The 23,803-nt window shown below is 41.3% G+C and overlaps 1 long non-coding RNA gene and 1 pseudogene across 1 annotated transcript in view; one reads left to right on the plus strand and one right to left on the minus strand.

The window, feature by feature from the left end:
- LOC140711672 (uncharacterized) overlaps positions 1–23,803 on the plus strand; it is a 130,602-nt gene that overhangs the window by 81,233 nt on the left and 25,566 nt on the right. The window lies entirely within an intron of this gene.
- LOC103232479 (10 kDa heat shock protein, mitochondrial pseudogene) lies at positions 5,974–6,366 on the minus strand (annotated as a pseudogene).

Below are 23,803 nucleotides of genomic sequence, written 5' to 3' on the forward strand. Positions count from 1 at the left end.
AATGACCCTTAACGATGTGGGCTGGGACAGGGTGGATAAACTCCCCAGCTTCCCCACCTTGTGCTGGCGCAGCTCTTAGGCAGGTTCACATAGAGGCTCCCCAGCAGAACTGAGCCCCAGTTGTCTGAAGAGGTAACCCACTTATTAATGCGCCCTGCCCCAGCTTTCCTCTGTTCTCTGTTGCACTTTTCCCACTCCCTCATGATGCTTTCTGGGATCGCCTCCCAAATTATCTACTTGAAACCAAATCCTTGTCTCCAGGTTTGCTTCTGGGCAAACCACACTAGAGAGTATGACTGGAATGTAACGAACAGAGGGCACCTGGTGTTGTGGATGTCAGAGACCTGCGCCGGGCCAGGTCATGCAGACCATACAGACTATGAGAAGAAACTTGGACTCGATTCGAAGTGTGTGGGAGCCACTGAAGGGTTTTAAGCAGGATGCAGGTGTGGGGGATACTACATGATCCAATTTATAATTTAAAACACTTCTCTGGTTGCAATTTGTAGAACAGGTTGAACAGGAGCAAAAGTAGAAGCAGGCAATAAGTTGGGAAGTTTTTTGAAGCAGCCCAGGGCAGGGCTGATGGAAGCTAGAGATGGAGAGATGGAGGTGCCTGAAGAGATCTGAGAAATATTTTGGGGGACAAACCAATAGGACTTGCTGGTGGATGGATGGTTGGGGACAGTGAGAGGGAGGGGTCAAAGATGATGCCTTGATTTCTGGACCTCTGGTGGAGATTAAAGGAGCCAGGAGGTATTCTGCCATGAGAGGCATTCACAGAGTGGATAATTAGGGAGAGTGTCTCTGCTTTAATAGCCCCCCAAATTTAACTAAGCCACACTGGCTTATTTATACAGTAAGTATGAACTGTATATATCTGAGTAGAATCTACGAGACAATCTCTGTAAAATCACCACCACAGCCACAAAGAGAAGCTGTTCCCTTTACTTCACCAAGCATAGGGGCATTAACCTTAACAAGCTAAAAAATGAAGTGTAAGACCAGCCCAGTGACCATGACAGCAGCTGACAAGCTCACACAAAGGGGATGCCCTCAAAGTGAAATGAGGGACACTGAAGACATAGGGTAGAGACCTGGGACCAATGCCCTGAGCTACAATAGCCAGGAGCTTCTAAACCACCATCCTCAAACCATAGGAGGAAAGTGTACATTTCCCAAGATCTGGCTGCAAAGTGAGAAAGTGAAGAAGAGACCCTGGGCCATGTTTTATTCAGAGTGTGACTTGTTCTGGACAAGGTGTCTGGAAAAACACACAAACCAATAATACTGATGTCTTAACAAACAGACCAAGACCACTTAAACACACCAAATGATGGTTTCTGTAGGAAGCAATCTCCTTGGATGACTTAGAGTTACAGGTTTTCACAGAGAGTTGTCCAAAGTTAGTTAGCATGGGCTGCCTTAAATTGCAGTGAGCATCTCACCACTGGATGGGATGAATACTTGGTAGCATTGCAAAGGGGATATTGATGGAAATGGACTGATTCCGGTACAGAAATTCAGCTGTTTCAGCACTTCCAGTTGATGATACAGGGCAAGCAGCTTCCATACAAGCTATGGCATTTGGGTTTAACCACGATTCTGATATCTGGATTTATTTATTTAGAGAAGGAGTTTTGCTCTTGTTGCCCAGGCTGGAGTGCAGTGGTGTGATCTCTACTCACTGCATCCTCTGCCTCCCGGGTTCAATCGATTCTCCTGCCTCAGCCTTCCGAGTAGCTGAGATTACAGGTGCCTGCCAACATGCCTGACTAATTTTTTTTTGTAGTTTTAGCTGAGACAGGGTTTCACCATGTTGGCTAGGCTGGTCTCGAATTCCTGACTTCAGGTGATCCACCTGCTTTGGCCTCCCAAAGTGCTGGGATTACAAACCTGAGCCACTGCGCCCAGCCTGATATCTGAATTTATTTTGTGCTTTGTTTACCACTCTTTCTCTCTCTGTTTATTCTTACCAAAAACAAATTCTGTTTTAATAAAAAAGCCTGACCGCCAATGAGCACTGTCTAAAGCAGTGCATAGAGGGCGAGCATATGCTTTAGACTTCGATCAATAGGGTTCAAATCTTGGCTCTGCCCCTTACTAGCTGTGTGGTCTTGGGCAAATTAGGTAGGTACTGTGTACTTGAGCTTCTAATCGTAAGTGGCGTAATACCTGATAGGACTGCGTGAAGACTGACTGTATCAATGCAGGTAAAGCATCAGGGCAGCACCTGCTTCTTTGTCAAGTCTCCATAAGTGTTGGTGATTGTGAGGTTTGTGTCTGGGGTCTGAAAGTACATCTTGAGGAATGGTCCAATACAGCCTGAGCCAGGGCAACGTCTCCACGTTGAAGGGCCTGCATCCTTAGTCGAGGGAGAAGTCTCATCAGATGAACTGGTAGATGGTGCCTTTGATTGCCTGTGGCCCCACAGCTCAGTGACTACACAGTAATTGCCACTAATACCATGCTGGCCTACCTGCCCAGACACTTCAAGAACCTTGGGAAAAGGGTAGAGAGGGCTTTGAAACGTACTTTGTTTTTAAATTTTAAAAATATTTTTAGCTTTTATTTTAGAATCAGATGGTACATGTGCAGGTTTGTTACATGGCATATTACATGATGCTGAGGTTTGGGGTATGACTGATCCCATTATCCAGGTACTGAGCATAGTACCCAGCAGTTAGATTTTCAACACTTGCTCTCTTCCCTCTTCCCCCATCTGATGGTCCCAATGTGTCTGTTGTTCCCAATTTTAAGTCCATGTGTGCTCAGTGTTTAGCTTCCCCTTATAAGTGAGAATATGTGGTATTCCTGCATTAATTTGCTTAAGATAATGGCCTCCAGCTGCATCCATTTTGCTGCAAAGGACACGATTTTGTTCTTTTTTATGGCTACATAGTATTCCATGGTGTATAGGTACTACATTTTTCTTTATCCATTCCACTGTTGATGGGCACCTAGGTTGAGTCCATGTCTTTGCTATTGTGAATAGCGCTGTGATGAACATAGGAAGGCATGTGTCTTTCTTGTAGAATGATCTATTTTCCTTTAGGTATATAGCCAGTAATGGGGTTGCTGGATTGAACGGTAGCTCTGTTTTAAGCTCTTTGAGAAATCTTCAAACTGCTTTCCACAGTGGCTGAACTAATTTACATTCCCACCAACAGTGTATTAGTGTTCCTTTTTCTTTGCAACCTCACCAGCATCTGTTATTTATTGACCTTTTAAATGATAGCCATTCTGACTGGTGTAAGATGGCATCTCACTGCAGTTTGGATTTGCATTTCTGTGATGATTAGTGATCATGAGCACTTTTTCATATGTTTGTTGGCTACTTGTATGTCTTTATTTGAGCAGTGTCTGTTGATGTCTTTTGCCCACTTTTTAACGGTGTTACTTGTTTTTTTACTTGTTAAGTTTCTTATAAATTCTGGATATTAGACCTTTGTTGAATGCAGTTTGTGAATATTTTCTCCCATTCTACAGGTTGTCTTTTACTCTATTGATAGTTTCTTCCACTGTGCAGAAGCTCTTTAGTTTAATTAGGTCCCACTTGTTAATTTCTGTTTTTGTTGCAATTGCTTTTGAGGACTTAGTCATAAATTCTTCTCCAAGGCAGGTGCTCTGAATGGTGTTTCCTAGGCTTTCTTCCAGGATTATTATAGTTTGAGCTCTTACATTTAAATATTTAAACCACCTTGAGTTAATTTTTGTATATGGTGAATGGTAGGGGTCCAGTTTCATTCTTCTGCGTATAGCTAGCCAGCTATCTCAGCACTATTTATTGAGTAGAGAGTCCTTTCGCCATTGATTATTTTTGTCAACTTTGTCAAAGATCAAATGGCTGTAGATGTGTGGCTTTATTTCTGAGTTCTCTATTCTGTTCTATTGGTTTATATGCCTGTTTTTGTACCAGTACCATGCTGTTTTGGTTACTGTAGCGTTATAGTATACTTTGAAGTTGAGTTACATGATGTCTCTGGATTTACTTAGGATTTTGCTTTCGCTATTCAGGCTGTTTTTTGGTTCCATATGAATTTTAGAATCATTGTTTCCAATTCTCTGAAAAATGACATTGGTAGTTTGATAGGAATAGTATTGAACCTGTAGATTGTTTAGGGCAGTGTGCACATTTTAGTGATATTGATTCTTCCAATCCATGAGCATGGAATGTTTTCAGTTTGTTTGTGTCATCTCTGATTTCTTTTAGCAGTGTTTTTAGTTCTCCTCAGAGAGATCTTCCACCTCCTTGATTAGCTATAGTCTTAGGTATTTTTTTAGTGTGTGTGTCTGTTGTAAATGGGATTGTGCTCTTTATTTGACTCCCAACTTGAATGTTATTGGTGTATAGAAATGCTACTAATGTTTGTACATTGATTTTGTATCCCAAAACTTTACTGAAGTCTTTTATCAGTTCCAGGAATTTTCTGCAGAGTCTTTAGGGTTTTCTGGGTATAGAATCATATAATCAGTGAAGAGAGAAGTTTGACTTCTTTTCCGATTTGAATGCCTTTTGTTTCTCTCTTTTGCCTTATTGATCTGGCTAGAACTTTCTGAAAGGTACTTTAAATATTGCTCTCTATCACTTTACAAGTAACATTTCTATTTTTTTCTGGTTATTGCAAAAGGAATCTCTTTCTTTCTTTCTTTCTTTCTTTCTTTCTTTCTTTCTTTCTTTCTTTCTTTCTTTCTTCCTTTCTTTTCTTTCTTTTTCTTTCTTTCTCTTTCTTTCCCTCCCTCCTTCCCTCCCTCCCTCTTTCTTTTTCTCTCTCTCTCTCTTTCTTTCCCTCCCTCCTTCCCTCCCTCCCTCTTTCTTTTTTTCTTTCTTTATTCTTTCTCTCTTTCTCTTTCTTTCTTTCCTTCTCTTTCTTTCCCTCTCCTTCCTTCCTTCCTTCCTTCCTTCCTTCCTTCCTTCCTTCCTTCCTCCCTCCCTCCCTCCCTCCCTCCCTTCCTTTTGAGACAGTGTCTCACTCTTTCACCCAGGCTGGATTGCATTGGCATGATTGTAGCTCATTGCAGCCTCGAACTCCTGTGCTCAAGCGATCCTCCTGCCTTGGCATCCCAAAGTGCTGGGATTACAGGCTTGAAGGAATGTGTTTTCTTTATGGCAAAATTGGAAAATCTAGAAAAGACAAAAAGCAAAATTAAAAACCACCTCTATCCTGTCACCTAGAGATAACCACATGTGCAAGCATGTAATTCCAGCACTGTTTTTATGTGATCATTAATAGCTATATTTATTTAGTGTTAGCTATGTGTTTTATTAACATATGTGTTTCCCACTTTGGTCTCATTTATTCTCATGACTTTGTGAAGCAGGTGTCTTTTTTTTTTTTTTCATTTTACAGATTAAAAAACAGGTTCAGAGAAATTTGACTTGCTTAAGGTCACTGTTCATTCTCTTATATAAAATACTTTCAACAATATATTATAAGCTTTTCCTCCACAATTCAACATATTTCCACAACATTATTAAGGCTTTTACAAGTTTAATTTTATAAGTAGGTAATACATTCGTGAGGTTAAAAAGATATGAACAGGTTGGTGGGAACGTAAATTAGTTCAACCATTGTGGAAGACAGTGTGGCGATTCCTCAAAGACCTAGAACCAGAAATACCATTTGACACAGCAATCCCATTAGTATACACCCAAAGGAATATAAATCACTTTATTATAAAGATACATGCACATGTATGTTCACTGCAGTACTATTCACAATAGTAAAGATATGGAATAAACCCAAATGCCCATCAATGATAGACTGGATAAAGAAAATGTGGTACATACACACCGTGGAATACTATGTGGCCATAAAAAGGAAGAAGATCATGTCCTTTGCAGGGACAGGGATGGAGCTTGAAGCGTTGTTTTTGGTCATTAGTTATCATTAGTTTATAATAAAGGAGAAATATGGAAATTATTTACATGATGAAAGATTTCAGAACTTCAGTGGAATGGGCAGCTTCATGTTGATGCCATTTCAACGGGGACTTATTTCAGTCTATGTACTTTCCAAGAATGTCACTATCTCTAAATAGGAAATAATCCTTGTCATCTAGAACTACTTTGGTGCCTCCATATTCTGGCAGAAGAACTTTATCTCCAACTTTCATGCTAATTGGTTGAATCTCTCCACTGTTTCCTTTAGAACCCAATCCAACAGCGACTACTGTTGCTTGCAATATTTTTCCTTGAGATTTTTCTGGAAGCATAATGCCTTCTTTGGTTACAGTTTCAGCAGCACTCCTTTCAACCAATACTCGGTCAAAGAGTGGAAGAAACTTTCTGAACGCTTGTCCTGCCATGACTCCCTCCGCCTCAGACTCGTACTCTGCTGTAGCGTAGCGCCACAAGGAGAGACTCGCGGTCCGGCCCTGGCGACACGTCAAAAAACCGGAGCTTGAAGCCTTTATCGTCAGTAAACTAATTCCGGAACAGAAAACCAAACACCGCATGTTCTCACTTATAAGTGGGAGCTGAACGACGAGAACACACCCCGGGGCTTGATGGGCGGTGTGCGGGGAGGGAGAGCATCAGGATAAGTAGCTAATGTATGTGGGGCTTAACACCTAAGTGATGGGTTGATAGGTGCAGGAAACCACCATGACACACTTTTACCTATGTAACAAACCTGCACGTCCTGCACACGTATCCCTGAACTTAAAATAAAATTATATATATATGGGTTTATAGTAAAGAGTTTCCTTTCACCTTTGTGCCCCATCTGACCAGTCCTCCTACCAATACCTTGTTCTTTCTTGAGTCTCTTTCCAGAATCTCATGATTACATAAAGAAATATACATATATGTTTTTATTTTTCTGCAAAATATTGCATGCTATAAACACTGTTCCTCACCTCGTTTTTTCACTTAACAAAGTATCTGGGAGAATTTTCTATATTAAATATATAGAGAACTTTCTCATTTCTTTATACCACTCTGCAGTAGTCTACTATATGAACATACTACAATTTATTTAACCAATTCAGTATTGACAGACATTTGAATATTTTCCTCCATATTTTGCCCTTTGAATAACACTGTGATGCATAACATGGCAAATGAGCCATTTTATATTTTTAAAAGGCTCCATGGTACTCCTGTTGAGTTATGTGCTGCAATTTATTTAACCAATCCACTAAGGATGGATATTTAGGTTACTTCTGGGCTTCCCCTTATGATAAATAATGCCCCTGTGAACATTTCTGCCCATAAGCCCTTGTGCTCACTTTTGATCTTTCTTTAAGGGAAATGTTATGAGCATCATTAAGACTTTCAATACATACTGCACACCTGCCTCCAGGAAAAGCAGTGACAATTGCTGGTGGCTGGGTCTGAGAAGGTTGATGCCTGGTAAAAGTGACCCAAAAGGACATTCTTGGGAGATGGCAGCTGGGGGTACATGAGAGAAATGAGGAAGGGTAGCTCAAGTCACAGGTCAGGAGCAGCCAGAGCTGGAAAGTCCTTCAGACCTCTTTACCAAGAAAGTAACCATGCTCAGTGAGAGGAAAAGCCTTACCTGAGTTCATATGGGCTGGAGCTGGGACTGAGTCTTGGAACTTCTGAGTCACTGCTTAGGCCATAGCTCAGTGATTAGGGACATGAGCTCTGAACTCGGACTACCTGGTTTTGAATTCTCTTAAATCTTTGCTAGCTTCATGCTTTGGCACAGGGTACCATACCTCTTTCAGGCTCTCTTTGCTAGCTTCGTGTTTTGGCACATGGTACCATACCTCTTTCAACCTCAGGTTCCTCACCTATAAAACAGAACACACTCCATTTAATTGTTGTAGGGAATTAAAGTAGATAATCTGGTATAGCACAGTGGCCAGCACACATTTAATTTTTTTATGTTATTAAATGTATCTGTCATCATTATCATTATCAATTTATTCCTGGTGTCTCTGAGTTAATCCAAATAAAAATGAGCAGCATGGGAGATACTGCTAGGTGCCAAGTAAGACTCAGGCTGTTGATAGATAGATACACTTTGATGGCTATAGGGATGTCCTAGTATCTCCAAAGGTCAAATCACTTATTCTGCTATAGGCCTCTTCTCCAAGTCTTGAAGTTCTGGAGGCAGAGGTCTTGGGGACAAGCAGGCTGAAAGATAGTTTCCATCCATTTCTTTTTTTATTGATACAAATATTTGTACACATTTATGGGATACATGTGATAGTTTATTATATTTGTTACACAGACTGTGTAATGATCAAGTCAGGGTGTTTGGAGTGTCCACCACCTCAAGTATTTATCATCCCTATGTTATGGAAACATTTCAAGCCCTCTCTTCTAGCTATATTGAAATACATGATATATTGTTGTTAGCTATAGTCACCTTACTCTGCTATCAAACATTAGAACTTATTCCTTCCATCTATCATCTAACTGTATGTTTGTATCCATTTGCCAACCTCTCTTTATCCCTCCCCCTAATGCCTTTCCCAATCTCCCCATTTCTTCTTTTATGTCCTAGAAGATTGGACCACTCTGACTGACTAGAGGTACTCTTCACTTTGTGAAACCCCCCGTGGTCCCCTGATAGTGCAGGGCTTTCTGGCTGCTAGTGTAACCTGGTCCGCTAATCATTCATTAATTCAGCAAATATGTATTAAGGGTCCACTATGTGTAAGGTGGTAAGGATTCAATGTGAACAAACACTTGATTCTTGCTTAAACGAAGCTTAGTATATAGCGGGGGTGTATCAGTCAGCTATTGCAGTATAACAAACAACTCCAATATTTTAGTAGCATGCAGCAATAAGCATTGGTTTTGCTCATGCCTCTGTGGTTGGCTAGGGTATGACTGATCTAGCTGGGCTCAGTGGGGCATTCTAAGTTGCAGGGTGAGTCTGGGTCTGATCCACACAACTTTTGTCCTCCTTGTGCCAGAGGACTAGCTGGGCATGTACTTCTCATGGTGATGGCAGAAGCACAAAAGCCCTCTTAAGTTCTAGATTCAGAAATGAGAAATGGCACACCATCACTTCCACCCGCATTCCATCAGCTAAAGCAACTCATATGGCTGAGATCAAAGTTACAGGATGGAGATTGCAAAACCATATGGCAAAAGGTGCAGGCGAAGGGAAGGATAAAGAATTGGGGACAGTTTTTCAGTCTGTCACAGAGGAACACAGACATTAATCCAATCGTCCCACAAAATGTAATTATAAACTGTGACTCATTTTGCGAAGAAAAGTTCCTGAGTATGATAGACAGAACTGACCTGGTTAGAGGCACTAGGGACAAGTTTCCTAAAGAAATGATGTTTAGGATGAGAGTTCAGGATGACAGGGAAAGACATCCAGCAAAAGGAAACAGCACATGCAAAGTTCCCAGGTCAGGTGGAAGCTCGTATTCTGAGCAAGGAAGAAGGAGTGAGATGAATTTGGAGAAGTGGGCAGAGACCATATTATCAAAACTCTTGTATTAGTCTGTTTTTGCACTGCTATAAAGAAATACCTGAGACTGGATAATTTATAAAGAAAAGAGGTTTAATTCGCTCACAGTTCTGTAGGCTGTACAGGAAGCATTGCCTCAGAAAACTTACAATCAAGGTGGAAGGCAAAGGGGAAGCAGGCATGTCTTACATGGTCAGAGCAGGAGGAAGAGAGAGAACGCGGAGGGGCCACACGCTTTTAAACAACCAGCTCTCGTGAGCAGTCACTCACTATCATGAGAACAGCACGGAGAAATAAATCTGCTCCCATGACCCAATCACCAGGCCTACCTCCAAATGGGGATTACATTTCAACATGAGGTTTGAGCAGGAACACAAATCCAAACCATATCACCCCTGAAAGCTCTGCCAAGGATTTCGATCTTGGTCCTAAGAGCAGCTCATGTCTTGGAAATGCAGAGTACTGACTTCTTGTCTGTTCCTTTGCTAGGAGTATGCCCATCCTTCTCCTTGCACAGTCCTGTTCGTCCCTCAGGGTGCATCAGGAATATCACCTTCAGAAGCATTTTAGCTTCTCTGATATTATGGACTGAGTGTTTATGTTCCTCCCCGCCAAATTCACATGTTGAAATCCTAATGCCTAATGTGATGGCATTAGGAGGCAGGGCCTTCGAGAGGCAATTAGGTTTTGAAGATGGAGACCTCATGAATGGGAATAATGTCCTTATAAAAAGGGCTCCAGAGAACTCTCTTGTGTCCTCTTTTCACTGTGTAAGGATAAAACAAGAAGTCATCAATCATCAGCCAAAGAAAGCCCTCATCCCTATCTGACCTTACTGGCACCTTGATCTTGGACTTCCAACCACCAGAATTCTGATAAATAAATTTCTGTTGTTTATAATCCTCCTAGTCTGTCAGAGCCATACCTCATTTTATTGCATGTCTCTTTATTGCACTTCACAGATTATTGCACTTCCTACAAATTGAAGGTTTGTGGCAATGCTTGTGAGCATCAAGCAAGTCTAACAGCCCCATTTTCCCAATAGCATGTTTTTACTTTTTGTCTCTACATAAAATTTTGGTAATTCTTGCAATATTTCAAACTTTTTCATTATGTATATATAATATAATATAATATATTATATATAATATATATTATACATATAATGACCTATAATAAGTGATCTTTGATAAAACTATTGTAATTGTTTTTGGGCACCATGAACCCCACCCGTATAAGAAGGTAAACTTAATCAATAAAAGTTGTATGTGTTCTGACTCCCCTCAACCAGACATTCTCTGGTCTCTCTCCTCCTCCTCAGCTCTTCCTATTTCCTGAGACAAAACAATATTGAAATTAGGCCCATTAATAACCTTACAACAGCCTCTAAGTGTTCAAATAAAAAAAAAAAGTTGCATATCTGTCACTTTAAATCAAAAGCTAGAAATGATTAAGCTTAGAAGGCATGTCAAAAGCCAAGACAGGCCAGAAGCTAGGCCTCTTGAGCCAAACAGTTAGTCAAGTTGTGAATGCAAAGGCAAGGTTCTTGAAGGAAATTAAAAGTTCTACTCCACTGAGCACATGAATGATAAGAAAGTGAAACAGCCTTATTGCTGATTTGAAGAAAGTTTTAGTGGTCTGGATAGAATATCAAACAGCCACAACATTCCCTTAAGCCAAAGCCAAATCCAGAGCAAGGCTCTAACTCTCTTCAGCTCTATCAAGACTGAGAGAGATGAGGAAGCTACAGAAGAAAAGTTTGAAGCTAGCAGAAGTTAGTTCTTTAGGTTTAAGGAAAGAAGCCATCTCCATAACATAAAAGTATAAGACGGAGCAGCAAGTGCTGATGGAGAAGCTGCAGCAAATTACCCAGATGCTCTAGCTGAGATCATTGATGAAGGTGGCCACACTAAACAACAGGTTTTCAATGTAGTTGAAACAGCCTTCTATTGGAAGAAGATGCTATATGGGACACTCATAGCTAAGGAGGAGAAGTCAATGCCTGGCTTCAAAGCTTCAAAGGATAGGCTGACTTATTTGTTAGGGGTTAATGCAGCTGGTAACTTTAAGTTGAAGCCAAAGCTCGTTTATCATTCAAAAAATCCTAGGCCTCTTAAGAATTAATACTAAATCTACTCTGCCTTTGCTGTATACGTGGAACAACAAAACCTGGATGACAACACATCTTTTTACAGCCAGGTTTACTGAATATTTTAAGCCACTGTTGAGACCTGCTGCTAAAAACATTCCTTTTAAAATATTACTGCTCATTGACAGAGCACTGGGTCACCCAAAAGCTCTGGTAGACATGCACAAAGAGATTAATGTTGTTTTCATGCCTGCTACCATAGCATCTACTTTGCAACCCATGGACCAAAGACATCCAAGTCTTATTATTTAAGAAATACATTTTACAAGACTATTGTTGTCATAGATAGTGATTCCTCTGATGTGTCTGGGAAAGCCAATTGAAAACCTTCTGGAAAGGATTCACCTCTTTTTTTTTTTGAGGCGGAGTCTTGCTCTGTCACCCAGGCTAGGGTGCAATGGCGCCATCTCAGCTTACTGCAGCCTCCACCTCCCGAGTTCAAGCAATTCTCCAACCTCAGCCTCCTGAGTAGCTGTAATTACAGGTGTGCACCACCACGCCTGGCTAATTTTTGAATTTTTAGTAGAGACAGCGTTTCACCATGTTGGCCAGGCTGGGCTCGAACTCCCGACATCAAGTGATCCACCTTCCTTGGCCTCCTAAAGTGCTGGGATTACAGGCATGAGCCACTACACCTAGCCAGGATTTATCATTCTAAATGTCATTAAGAACACTTGTGATTCATTGGAGAAGGTCAAATATCAACTTTAGGAGGAACTTAGAAAAAGTTAATTTCTTCCCACATGGATAATTTTTGAGGGGGTTCAAGACTTCAGTGGAGGAAGTCACTGCAGATGGGGCGAAAATAGCAAGAGAACTAGAGTTGGTAGTGGAGCCTGAAGATGTGACTGAATTGCTACAATCTCACAATAAAACTTTAGAGGATGAAAAGTTGCTTCTTATGGATGACCAAAGAAAGTGGTTTCTTAAAATGGAATCCACTCCTGGTGAGGATACTGTCAACGTTGTTGAGATGACAACAAAGTATTTAGAATGTTCCATAAACTTAGTAGATAAAGCAACTGGCAGGATTTGAGAGGACTGACTCAGATTTTGAAAGAAGTTCTACTGTGGGTAAAATGCAGTCAAGCAGCATCACATGCTACAGAGAAATGTTTCATGAAACGAAGAGTCAATTTATGTGACAAATATCATTGTTGTCTTATTTAGAAAAATTGCCACAGTCATCTCAATCTTCAGCAACCACCACCCAGATCAATCAGGAGTCATCAACATTGAGGCAAGACCCTCCACCAGCAAAAGGATTACTACTCACTGAAGGCTCACATGATTGTTAGCAATTTTTAGCAATAAAGCATTTTAAAATTAAGGTGTGTACATTTTTTTTAAAGGCATAATGGAATTGCACTCTTAATGGACTATAGTATAGTGTAAACATAACTTTTATATGCACTGGGAAACCAAAGAATCTCGTGTGACTTGCTCTATTGCATTATTTGCTTTATTGCAGTGGCCTGGAAATGAACCCACACTATCTCTGAGGTATGCCTGTACTTCGTTGTAGCCCAAACAGTCTAAAATACCTGGGCTGCTAGTTACTCTCTCTCTGGCTCTCCCTGTGCTGGGTAACAATGTCTTCTGGGACCATGCAGGGCTTTCATTTCAGTGGGTTGTCTTCATTGCAGGACTGTGCTTTTGGAAGACTGAGATTATTCTGTATTCTTCTCTGCCCCTCCTGTGCTTGGCAACCGACTTTGGCCCAGATCAGTTGCCCAGGAAATGGTTATTGTTTTGAAAATTAAATAAGATAATGAATGCAGGAGTGCTTTGTAAAATATGAAGCATCACCACATTATTACCATCCATGTTATCTAAATGCTGCTGTTGCTGTCTTCCCTGGTGGAAGAAGTGCTCTCAGTTATAAGAGGGGATCTGGCATGGTGGGCGACAGAGAGTATCAAACTCAAACCCTCCCAGGGGCCAGGGAGGTAAAACAAATGAATAAAGCAGGGCTCGTGTAAAACAATAAGGAGTGGTGTGGATTGGGGCAAACTGTAATAGAGCACCTGTATTCAGCTCCAGCCAATTATGTCTAGGAAGAATTGTGGGCTCTAAGCTAACAGATCTGATTATTTTCAAGAGAAGCTAAAAATCCAGATTGTATTTGGTGCAACAGACATTCTTACATATTGGCAATTTAATTAAAAAAAAAAAAAACAAAAACCCAACCTACTATGTAGGCCAAACAAAACAGAGCCAGTGGCCATTTAGGCCTATGGTCTTGCGTTTATGACCTTTAGAGTTAACAGAATGTGCCTTGTAGCCAGATAAAAGCAGGTCTAAATCCCAGCTTCTTTTCTTACCTGCTTTGTTACATCAGGAGGATAATCTGAGCTCTCCGATCTTCAGTTTCCTCTTTTCCAAGATCAAGACAATAATAGAATATACTGCACACGGTTTTAGTGCAATGTATTTAGTATAGGACCTGATATACCATAAGCACTCCATAATGATCCACAGTAATCACTCAATAATGATGTACAGTAAGCACTCAATAAGCACTCAGAATATCACTGTCGCTGCTGATTATTGTTATTGTTACCTCCCACCAGGCAGCTTGGAACATGGGTTTTTGGGCAGGAAGAGTCCTGTGGAGCTGGGGGAGAGAAGTTGGTGGTTGTGGTTAAGTTGACTTAAAACTTCCTGAAGGTGGGGCGGAGCAAGATGACCGAATAGGAACAGCTCCAGTCTCCAGCTCACAGCGCGAGTGACACAGAAGACAGGTGATCTCTGCATTTTCAACTGAGGTACCAGGTTCATCTCACTAGGGAGTGCCGGACAAACAATGCTGGTCAGCTGCTGCAGCCCAACCAGTGAGAGCTGAAGCAGGGTGAGGCATCACCTCACCTGGGTAGCGCAAGGGGGGAAGGGAATCCCTTTTCCTAGCCAGGGGAACTGAGATACACAACACCTGGAAAATCGGGTAACTCCCAACCTAATACTGCACTTTACCAAGGGTCTTAGCAAATGGCACACCAGGAGATTATATCCCACACCTGGCCGGGAGGGTCCCACGCCCACGGAGCCTCCCTCATTGCTAGCGCAGCAGTCTGCCATCTAACTGCAAGGCAGCAGCGAGGCTGGGGGAGGGGTGCCCGCCATTGCTGAGGCTTAAGTGGGTAAACAAAGCTGCTGGGAAGCTCGAACTGGGTGGAGCCCACAGCAGCTCAAGGAGGTCTGCCTGTCTCTGTAGACTCCACCTCTGGGGAAAAGGCACAGCTAAACAAAAAGCAGCAGAAACCTCTGCAGATGCAAACGACCCTGTTTGACAGCTTTGAAGAGAGCAGTGGATCTCCCAACACAGAGGTTGAGATCTGAGAACCGACAGACTGTCTGCTCAAGTGGGTCCCTGACCCCTGAGTAGCATAACTGGGAGACATCCCCCACTAGGTGCAGACTGACACCCCACACCTCACACGGCAGGTTACACCCCTGAGACAAAGCTTCCAAAGCAAGAATCAGACAGGTACACTCGCTGTTCAGCAATATTCTATCTTCTGCAGCCTCTGCTGGTGATACCCAGGCAAACAGGGTCTGGAGTGGACCTCAAGCAATCTCCAACAGACCTACAGCTGAGGGTCCTGACTGTTAGAAGGAAAACTAACAAACAGGAAGGACACCCACATCAAAACCCCATCAGTACGTCACCATCATCAAAGACCAAAGGCAGATAAAACCACAAAGATGGGGAAAAAGCAGGGCAGAAAAGCTGGAAATTCAAAAAATAAGAGCGCATCTCCACCTCCAAAGGAACGCAGCTCATTGCCAGCAATGTTCAAAGCTGGATGGAGAATGACTTTGACGAGTTGAGAGAAGAAGGCTTCAGTCCATCAAACTTCTCAGAGCCAAAGGAGGAATTACATACCCAGCACAAAGAAACTAAAAATCTTGAAAAAAGAATGGAAGAATGGATAACTAGAAAAATCAATGCAGAGAAGGCCATAAATGAACTGACAGAGACAAAACCATGACACGAGAAATACATGACAAATGCACAAGATTCAGTCACTGACTCGATCAACTGGAAGAAAGAGTATCAGTGATTGAGGATCAAATGAATGAAATGAAGCGAGAAGAGAAGTCTAAAGAAAAAAGAGGAAAAAGAAATAAACAAAGCCTTCAAGGAGTATGGGATTATGTGAAAAGACCAAATCTACGTCTGATTGGGGTGCCTGAAAGTGAGGGGGAAAATGGAACCAAGTTGGAAAATACTCTTCAGGATATCATCCAGGAGAACTTCCCCAACCTAGTAGGGCAGGCCAACATTCAAATTCAGGAAATACAGAGAATGCCACAAAGATACTCCTCGAGAAGAGCAACTCCAAGACACATAATTGTCAGATTCACCAAAGTTGAAATGAAGGAAAAACTGTTAAGGGCAGCCAGAGAGAAAAGTCGGGTTACCCACAAAGGGAAGCCCATCAGACTAACAGCAGATCTCTTGGCAGAAACTCTCCAAGCCAGAAGAGAGTGGGGGCCAATATTCAACATTCTTAAAGAAAAGAATTGTCAACCCAGAATTTCATATCCAGCCAAACTAAGTTTCATAAGTGAAGGAGAAATAAAATCCTTTACAGACACGCAAATGCTTAGAGATTTTGTCACCACCAGGCCTGCCCTACAAGAGACCCTGAAGGAAACACTAAACATGGAAAGGAACAACCGGTACCAGCCATGGCAAAAACATGCCAAAATGTAAAGATCATCGATGCTAGGAAGAAACTGCATCAACTAACGAGCAAAATAACCAGCTAATATCATAATGACAGGATCAAGTTCACACATAACAATCTTAACCTTAAATGTAAATGGACTAAATGGTCCAATTAAAAGACACAGACTGGCAAATTGGATAAAGAGTCAAGACTCATCAGTTTGCTGTATTTGGGAGACCCATCTCACATGCAGAGACACCAATAGGCTCAAAATAAAGGGATGGAGGAAGATCTACCAAGCAATTCGAGAACAAAAAAAAGCAGGGGTTGCATACTAGTCTCTAATAAAACAGACTTTAAACCATCAAAGATCAAAAGAGACAAAGAAGGCCATTACATAATGGTAAAGGGATCAATTCAACAGGAAGAGCTAACTATCCTAAATATATATGCACCCAATACAGGAGCACCCAGATTCATAAAGCAAGTCCTTAGAGACTTAAAAAGAGACTTAGACTCCCATACAATAATAATGGGAGACTTCAACACCCCACTGTCAACATTAGACAGATCAACGAGACAGAAAGTTAACAAGGATATCCAGGAATTGAACTCAACTCTGCACCAAGCCGTCCTAATAGACATCTACAGCACTCTCCTCCCCAAATCAACAGAATATACATTCTTCTCAGCACCACATCGCACTTTTTCCAAAATTGACCACATAATTGGAAGTAAAGCACTCCTCAACAAATGTACAAGAACAGAAATTATAACAAACTGTCTCTCAGACCACAGTGCAATCAAACTAGAACTCAGGACTGAAAAACTCAATCAAAACCGCTCAACTACATGGAAACTGAATAACTTGCTCCTGGATGACTACTGGGTACATAACAAAATGAAGGCAGAAATAAAGATGTTCTTTGAAACCAATGAGAACAAAGATACAACATACCAGAATCTCTGGGACACATTTATAGCAGTGTGTAGAGGGAAATTTATAGCACTAAATGCCCACAAGAGAAAGCAGGAAAGATCTAAAATCAGCGCTCTAACATCACAATTAAAACAACTAGCGAAGCAAGAGCAAACACATTCAAAAGCTAGCAGAAGGCAAGAAATAACTAAGATCAGAGCAGAACTGCAGGAGATAGAGACACAAAAAACCCTCCAAAAAATCAGTGAATCCAGGAGTTGGTTTTTTGAAAAGATCAACAAAATTGATAGACCGCTAGCAAGACTAATAAAGAAGTAAAGAGAGAAGAATCAAATAGACACAATAAAAAATGATAAAGGGGATATCACCACCAACCCTACAGAAATACAAACTACCATCAGAGAATATTATAAACACCTGTACACAAATAAACTAAAAAATCTAGAAGAAATGGATAATTTCCTGGACACTTACACTCTCCCCAGACTAACCCAGAAAGAAGTTGAATCCCTGAATAGACCAATAGCAGGCTCTGAAATTGAGGCAATGATTAATAGCCTACCAACCAAAAAAAGTCCAGGACCAGATGGATTCACAGCTGAATTCTACCAGAGGTACAAGGAGGAGCTGGTACCATTCCTTCTGAAACTAATCCAATCAATAGAAAAAGAGGGAAACCTCTCTAACTCATTTTATGAGGCCAACATCATCCTGATAGCAAAGCCTGGCAGAGACACAACAAAAAAAGAGAATTTTAGACCAATATCCCTGTTGAACATCGATACAAAAATCCTCAATAAAATACTGGCAAACCGGATCCAGCAGCACATTAAAAAGCTTATCCACCATGATCAAGTGGGCTTCATCCCTGGGATGCAAGGCTGGTTCAACATATACAAATCAATAAACGTAATCCAGCATATAAACAGAACCAAAGATGAAAACCACAAGATTATCTCAATAGATGCAGAAAAGGCCTTTGACAAAGTTCAACAGCCCTTCATGCTAAAAATTCTCAATAAACGAGGTATTGATGGAACGTATCTCAAAATAATAAGAGCTATTTATGACAAACACACAGCCAATATCATACTGAATGGGCAAAAACTGGAAGCGTTCCCTTTGAAAACTGGCACAAGACAGGGATGCCCTCTCTCACCACTCCTATTCAACATAGTGTTGGAAGTTCTGGCTAGGGCAATCAGGCAAGAGAAAGAAATAAGGGGTATTCAGTTAGGAAAAGAAGAAGTCAAATTGTCCCTGTTTGCAGATGATATGATTGTATATTTAGAAAACCCCATCATCTCAGCCCAAAATCTCCTTAAGCTGATAAGAAACTTCAGCAAAGTCTCAGGATACAAAATTAATGTGCAAAAATCACAAGCATTCTTATACACCAGTAACAGACAGAGAGCCAAATCATGAATGAACTTACATTCACAATTACTACAAAGAGAATAAAATACCTAGGAATCCAACTTACAAGTGATGTAAAGGACCTCTTCAAGGAGAACTACAAAACACTACTCAGTGAAATAAAAGAGGATGCAAACAAATGGAAGAACATACCATGCTCATGGATAGGAAGAATCAATACTGTGAAAATGGCCATACTGCCCAAGGTAATTTATAGATTCAATGCCATCCCCATCAAGCTACCAATGACTTTCTTCACAGAATTGGAAAAAACTGCTTTAAAGTTCATATGGAACCAAAAAAGAGCCCTCATTGCCAAGACAATCCTAAGTCAAAAGAACAAAGCTGGAGGCATCACGCTACCTGACTTCAAACTATACTACAAAGCTACAGTAACCAAAACAGCATGGTACTGGTACCAAAACAGAGATATAGACCAATGGAACAGAACAGAGTCCTCAGAAATAATACCACACATCTACAGCCATCTGATCTTTGATAAACCTGAGAGAAACAAGAAATGGGAAAAGGATTCCCTATTTAATAAATGGTGCTGGGAAAATTGGCTAGCCATATGTAGAAAGCTGAAACTGGATCCTTTCCTTACTCCTTTTACGAAAATTAATTCTAGATGGATTAGAGACTTAAATGTTAAATCTAATACCATAAAAACCCTAGAGGAAAACCTAGGTAGTACCATTCAGGACATAGGCATGGGCAAGGACTTCATGTCTAAAACACCAAAAGCAACGGCAACAAAATCCAAAATAGACAAATGGGATCTAATTAAACTAAAGAGTTTCTGCACAGCAAAAGAAGCTACCATCAGAGTGAACAGGCAACTTACAGAATGGGAGAAAATTTTTGCAATCTACTCATCTGACAAAGGGCTAATATCCAGAAACTACAAAGAACTCAAACAAATTTACAAGAAAAAAACAATCAACCCCATCAAAAAGTGGGCAAAGGATATGAACAAGATACCACCTCACACCAGTTAGAATGGCAATCATTAAAAAGTCAGGAAACAACAGGTGCTGGAGAGGATGTGGAGAAATAGGAACACTTTTACACTGTTGGTGGGAGTGTAAACTAGTTCAACCATTATGGAAAACAGTATGGCGATTCCTCAAGGATCTAGAACTAGAAGTACCATATGACCCAGCCATCCCATTACTGGGTATATACCCAAAGGATTATAAATCATGCTGCTATAAAGACACATGCACATGTATGTCCATTGCGGCACTATTCACAATAGCAAAGACTTGGAATCAACCCAAATGTCCATCAGTGACAGACTGGATTAAGAAAATGTGGCACACATACACCATGGAATACTATGCAGCCATAAAAAAGGATGAGTTTGTGTCCTTTGTAGGGACATGGATGCAGCTGGAAACCATCATTCTCAGCAAACTATCGCAAGAACAGAAAACCAAACACAGCATGTTCTCACTCATAGGTGGGAACTGAACAATGGGATCACTTGGACTCGGTAAGGGGAACATCACACACCGGGGCCTATTATGGGGAGGGGGGAGAGGGGAGGGATTGCATTGGGAGTTATACCTGATGTAAATGAGGAGTTGATGGGTGCTGATGAGTTGATGGGTGCAGCACACCAACATGGCACATGTATACATATGTAACAAACCTGCACGTTGTGCACATGTACCCTAGAACTTAAAGTATTAAAAAACAAAACAAAACAAAACAAAACAAAAAAAACAACTCTCTGAAGGTTTTGGTGCTGAGAGTGAATGCCACTGGTAATGCCCATCTTTGAGGCTCAGGGAGAATAACATGAGAAGGGATCCCTGGGCAGGTGAATGAATGACCTGCCCTATCTGGAAGATCCAGGCAGCTGCTGAACAAGTGCACAGGTCATTAATTAATTAATTAGTTCCCTCATTCAGTATTTCCTGATTCCCTGATGGATGCTACCTTGTAAGTAAAGTGCTAGGGTGCCAACAGGAGCAACAATAGTTCCTTCCCTAAAGAGCTGTCATCTAGGCAATGAGTGAGGTGAGAGAATGACAGGAAAGCAGTATGGTCACTATATACCTGTGCCATTCACCAGCTGTGTGATGTTGGGCAAGCTACTTGACCTTTCTTTAGATCATGTTTTCTTATCTGCAGAATGGAGATCATTGAAGCACTGGCCCATGGGTTTGTCATGAAGAATTACTAGGTTAAAACAGGTAAAAGTGCTTAGAGGGCCAGGGACAGTGTCCTAGAGGGACCGACAATTGAGCTGATGTCTTGACCATGTTCCCCAGAAGCAGATTCTGAGATGAGGACTTGAGTGCAAGTGATTTATCAAGGAAGTGCTCCTAGAGGAACTGGTAAGGGAAGGGGAGGTAGGTCCAGCGAGGAAAGGCTGCCAAGCAAGAGTGCAATTTTAGACAAAGTGCTGTGGAAGGTGGCTTCTGTTTGATCCTGAAGGGGATGTCTGGAGTGTAAATTACACCTCAAAGTTGTCTTGAAAACAGGGTATTAAGTTTGGCCTAAAGCTTCCTCCTTACAGATTCTAAGTTCAGTCCAAAGATTTCTCCATACACAGTGAACTTAACCTAACTGAATGGGTAAACAGACTGTAACCTATTCTTGTGCCAGTCTTCGAGTTTTGGCCAATCAAAGGGGTTCAACTGTTCAAACTGTGTTCAAGTGAGGCAATCACTGGGCTACAACCAATCCAGCTGTTTCTGTACCTCACTTCCGTTTTCTGAGCGCCACTTTCCTTTTTCTGTCCATAAATTTTCTTCTGTCACATGGCTACACTGGGACCTCTCTGAACCTGTTCTGGTTTGGGGGATGCCTGACTCATGACTCCTTCTTTGTTCAATTAAACTGAATTAAATTTAATTTGTCTAAGTTTTTTTTTTTTTGGGGTGGGGGGAAGTAAGCTCCCAGGAAGTCACAACTCTCTGCCTGAGCACAGAAAAAAGCCCCAGTAGCCCAAAGGCGGTCCTTGAAAGAAGAGGTGCAGGCACAGGCCATTGTAGTCAGAAGAACATCTAATCTGGGGGTGCAGACCTGAAAAAATGGATCTGTAGGAATTTGGATGGAGCTCCAATAGTGTCAGCTTCAGCCGAAAGGAAGCAAGCATGGTTCTGAGCAGTAGAAGGTATTTGCTGGAAGTTGGTGCAATGATTCCGAAGGTGTGGAAAGACCACTGAAATGTCAGACTTAAGATATCAGTTTGATTCCAGCATAGCCATGTACTTCTTTGAGCAATACTGATAATAATCATAGCAGCCAGAGTTTATTGAGTACATACTGCTATGAACTGAATTCCATCCCCCTTAAATTCATATGTTGAAGCCCTAACCCCCAATGTGACTATATCTGGAGATGGGGTTTTTAGGAGGTAATGAAGTTTAAATGAGGTCATAAGGTTGGGGCCCTGATCTGATAGGATTTGTGTTATTAGAGTATGAGACACTGGAGAGCTCATTCTCTCTCTCCGTCATGTTAGGACACAGTGAGAAGTTGCTATGTGCAAGCCGGAAAGAGAGACCTCACAGAAACTGAACTTTGCTGTAACCTTGATCTTGGAGTTTCCAACTTCTGGAACTATGAGAAAATAAATTTCTGTCGTTTAAGGCACCCAGTCTATAATATTTTGTTATGGCAGCCCGAGCTGACTAAGACACATACTATGCCAGGCACTGTTTAAATCACTACACACGTCATCTCACTTAACCCTTACAATCAACCTAGGAGGCAAATTCTATTAACATCCCCGTTTACAGGTTGAGGCTATAATAATATTAGCTACTATTTACTGAACATTTGCAATGTGGCAGGCACCATGCTAAACACTTTACATTTCCTCCCTCCCTCCCTTCCTTCCTTTCTTTCTTTCTTTCTTTCTTTCTTTCTTTCTTTCTTTCTTTCTTTCTTTCTTTCTTTCTTTCTTTCTTTCTTTCTTTCTTTCTTTCTTTCTTTCTTTCTCTCTTTCTTTCTTTCTCTCTTTCTCTCTCTCTCTTTCTTCCTTTCTTTCTCTTTCCTTCCTTCTTTCTTTCTTCTTTCCCTTCCTTCCTTCCTTCCTTCCTTCCTTCCTTCCTTCCTTCCTTCCTTCCTTCCTACCTTCCTTCCTTTCGAGACAGATTCTTCCTATGTTGCCAGGGCTGACCTTGAATTCTTTTTTTTTTTTTTTTTTTTTCACATTTTCTTTTTTTTTTAAAATTTATTTATTATTATTAAACTTCAAGTTGTAGGGTACATGTGCACAACGTGCAGGTTTGCTACATATGTATACTTGTGCCATGTTGGTGTGCTGCACCCATCAACTCGTCATTTACATCAGGTATAACTCCCAATGCAATCCCTCCCCCCTCCCCCCTCCCCATGATAGGCCCCGGTGTGTGATGTTCCCCTTCCCGAGTCCAAGTGATCTCATTGTTCAGTTCCCACCTATGAGTGAGAACATGCGGTGTTTGGTTTTCTGTTCTTGTGATAGTTTGCTAAGAATGATGGTTTCCAGCTGCATCCATGTCCCTACAAAGGACACAAACTCATCCTTTTTTATGGCTGCATAGTATTCCATGGTGTATATGTGCCACATTTTCTTAATCCAATCTGTCACTGATGGACATTTGGGTTGATTCCAAGTCTTTGCTATTGTGAATAGTGCTGCAATAAACATACGTGTGCATGTGTCCTTATAGCAGCATAATTTATAATCCTTTGGGTATATAGACCTTGAATTCTTAAGCTCAGGGCTACAGGTGTGTACCTCTGCACATAGCTTATACTTGTTTTCAAATTGAATTCTCTGAACACACCTGGAAGGAGAAGAGGGCACTAAAGTTAATAAAATTAAGTAATTTGTTCAAGAACACAGGGCTGTAACACAGTGGTAGAGCTGGAATTAAAACCCATGGTATTCTAAATCTCTGCTCCATAAATTTGTAAGACAGGTTGCACAGCTAGTAAGGGGTGTGGCCACTTGGATTTCAGAGCCATGGAAGTCGTCTGCTTCTTGAAGTCTTCTCCTTACCTGTAAAGGGGATGGTGACTCCTTCCATCCTTTCTTCTCAAGGGAATCAGGAGAGTGCCTCGTTATTGAGAAAGGTTATGTTTGGTGATTCAGGACTGCCTTTCCAAGCCACACAGCAGACCTCTGTAAAGCATCCATGGAAGAGCATCATTACATCTGTCCTTTGTGCTTGTAGAATCTCAAGGAGAAAACCTGTTTCCTCAAACACTC

This window comes from Chlorocebus sabaeus, chromosome 5 (genome assembly GCF_047675955.1).
Source record: "Chlorocebus sabaeus isolate Y175 chromosome 5, mChlSab1.0.hap1, whole genome shotgun sequence".
Lineage (NCBI taxonomy): Eukaryota > Metazoa > Chordata > Mammalia > Primates > Cercopithecidae > Chlorocebus > Chlorocebus sabaeus.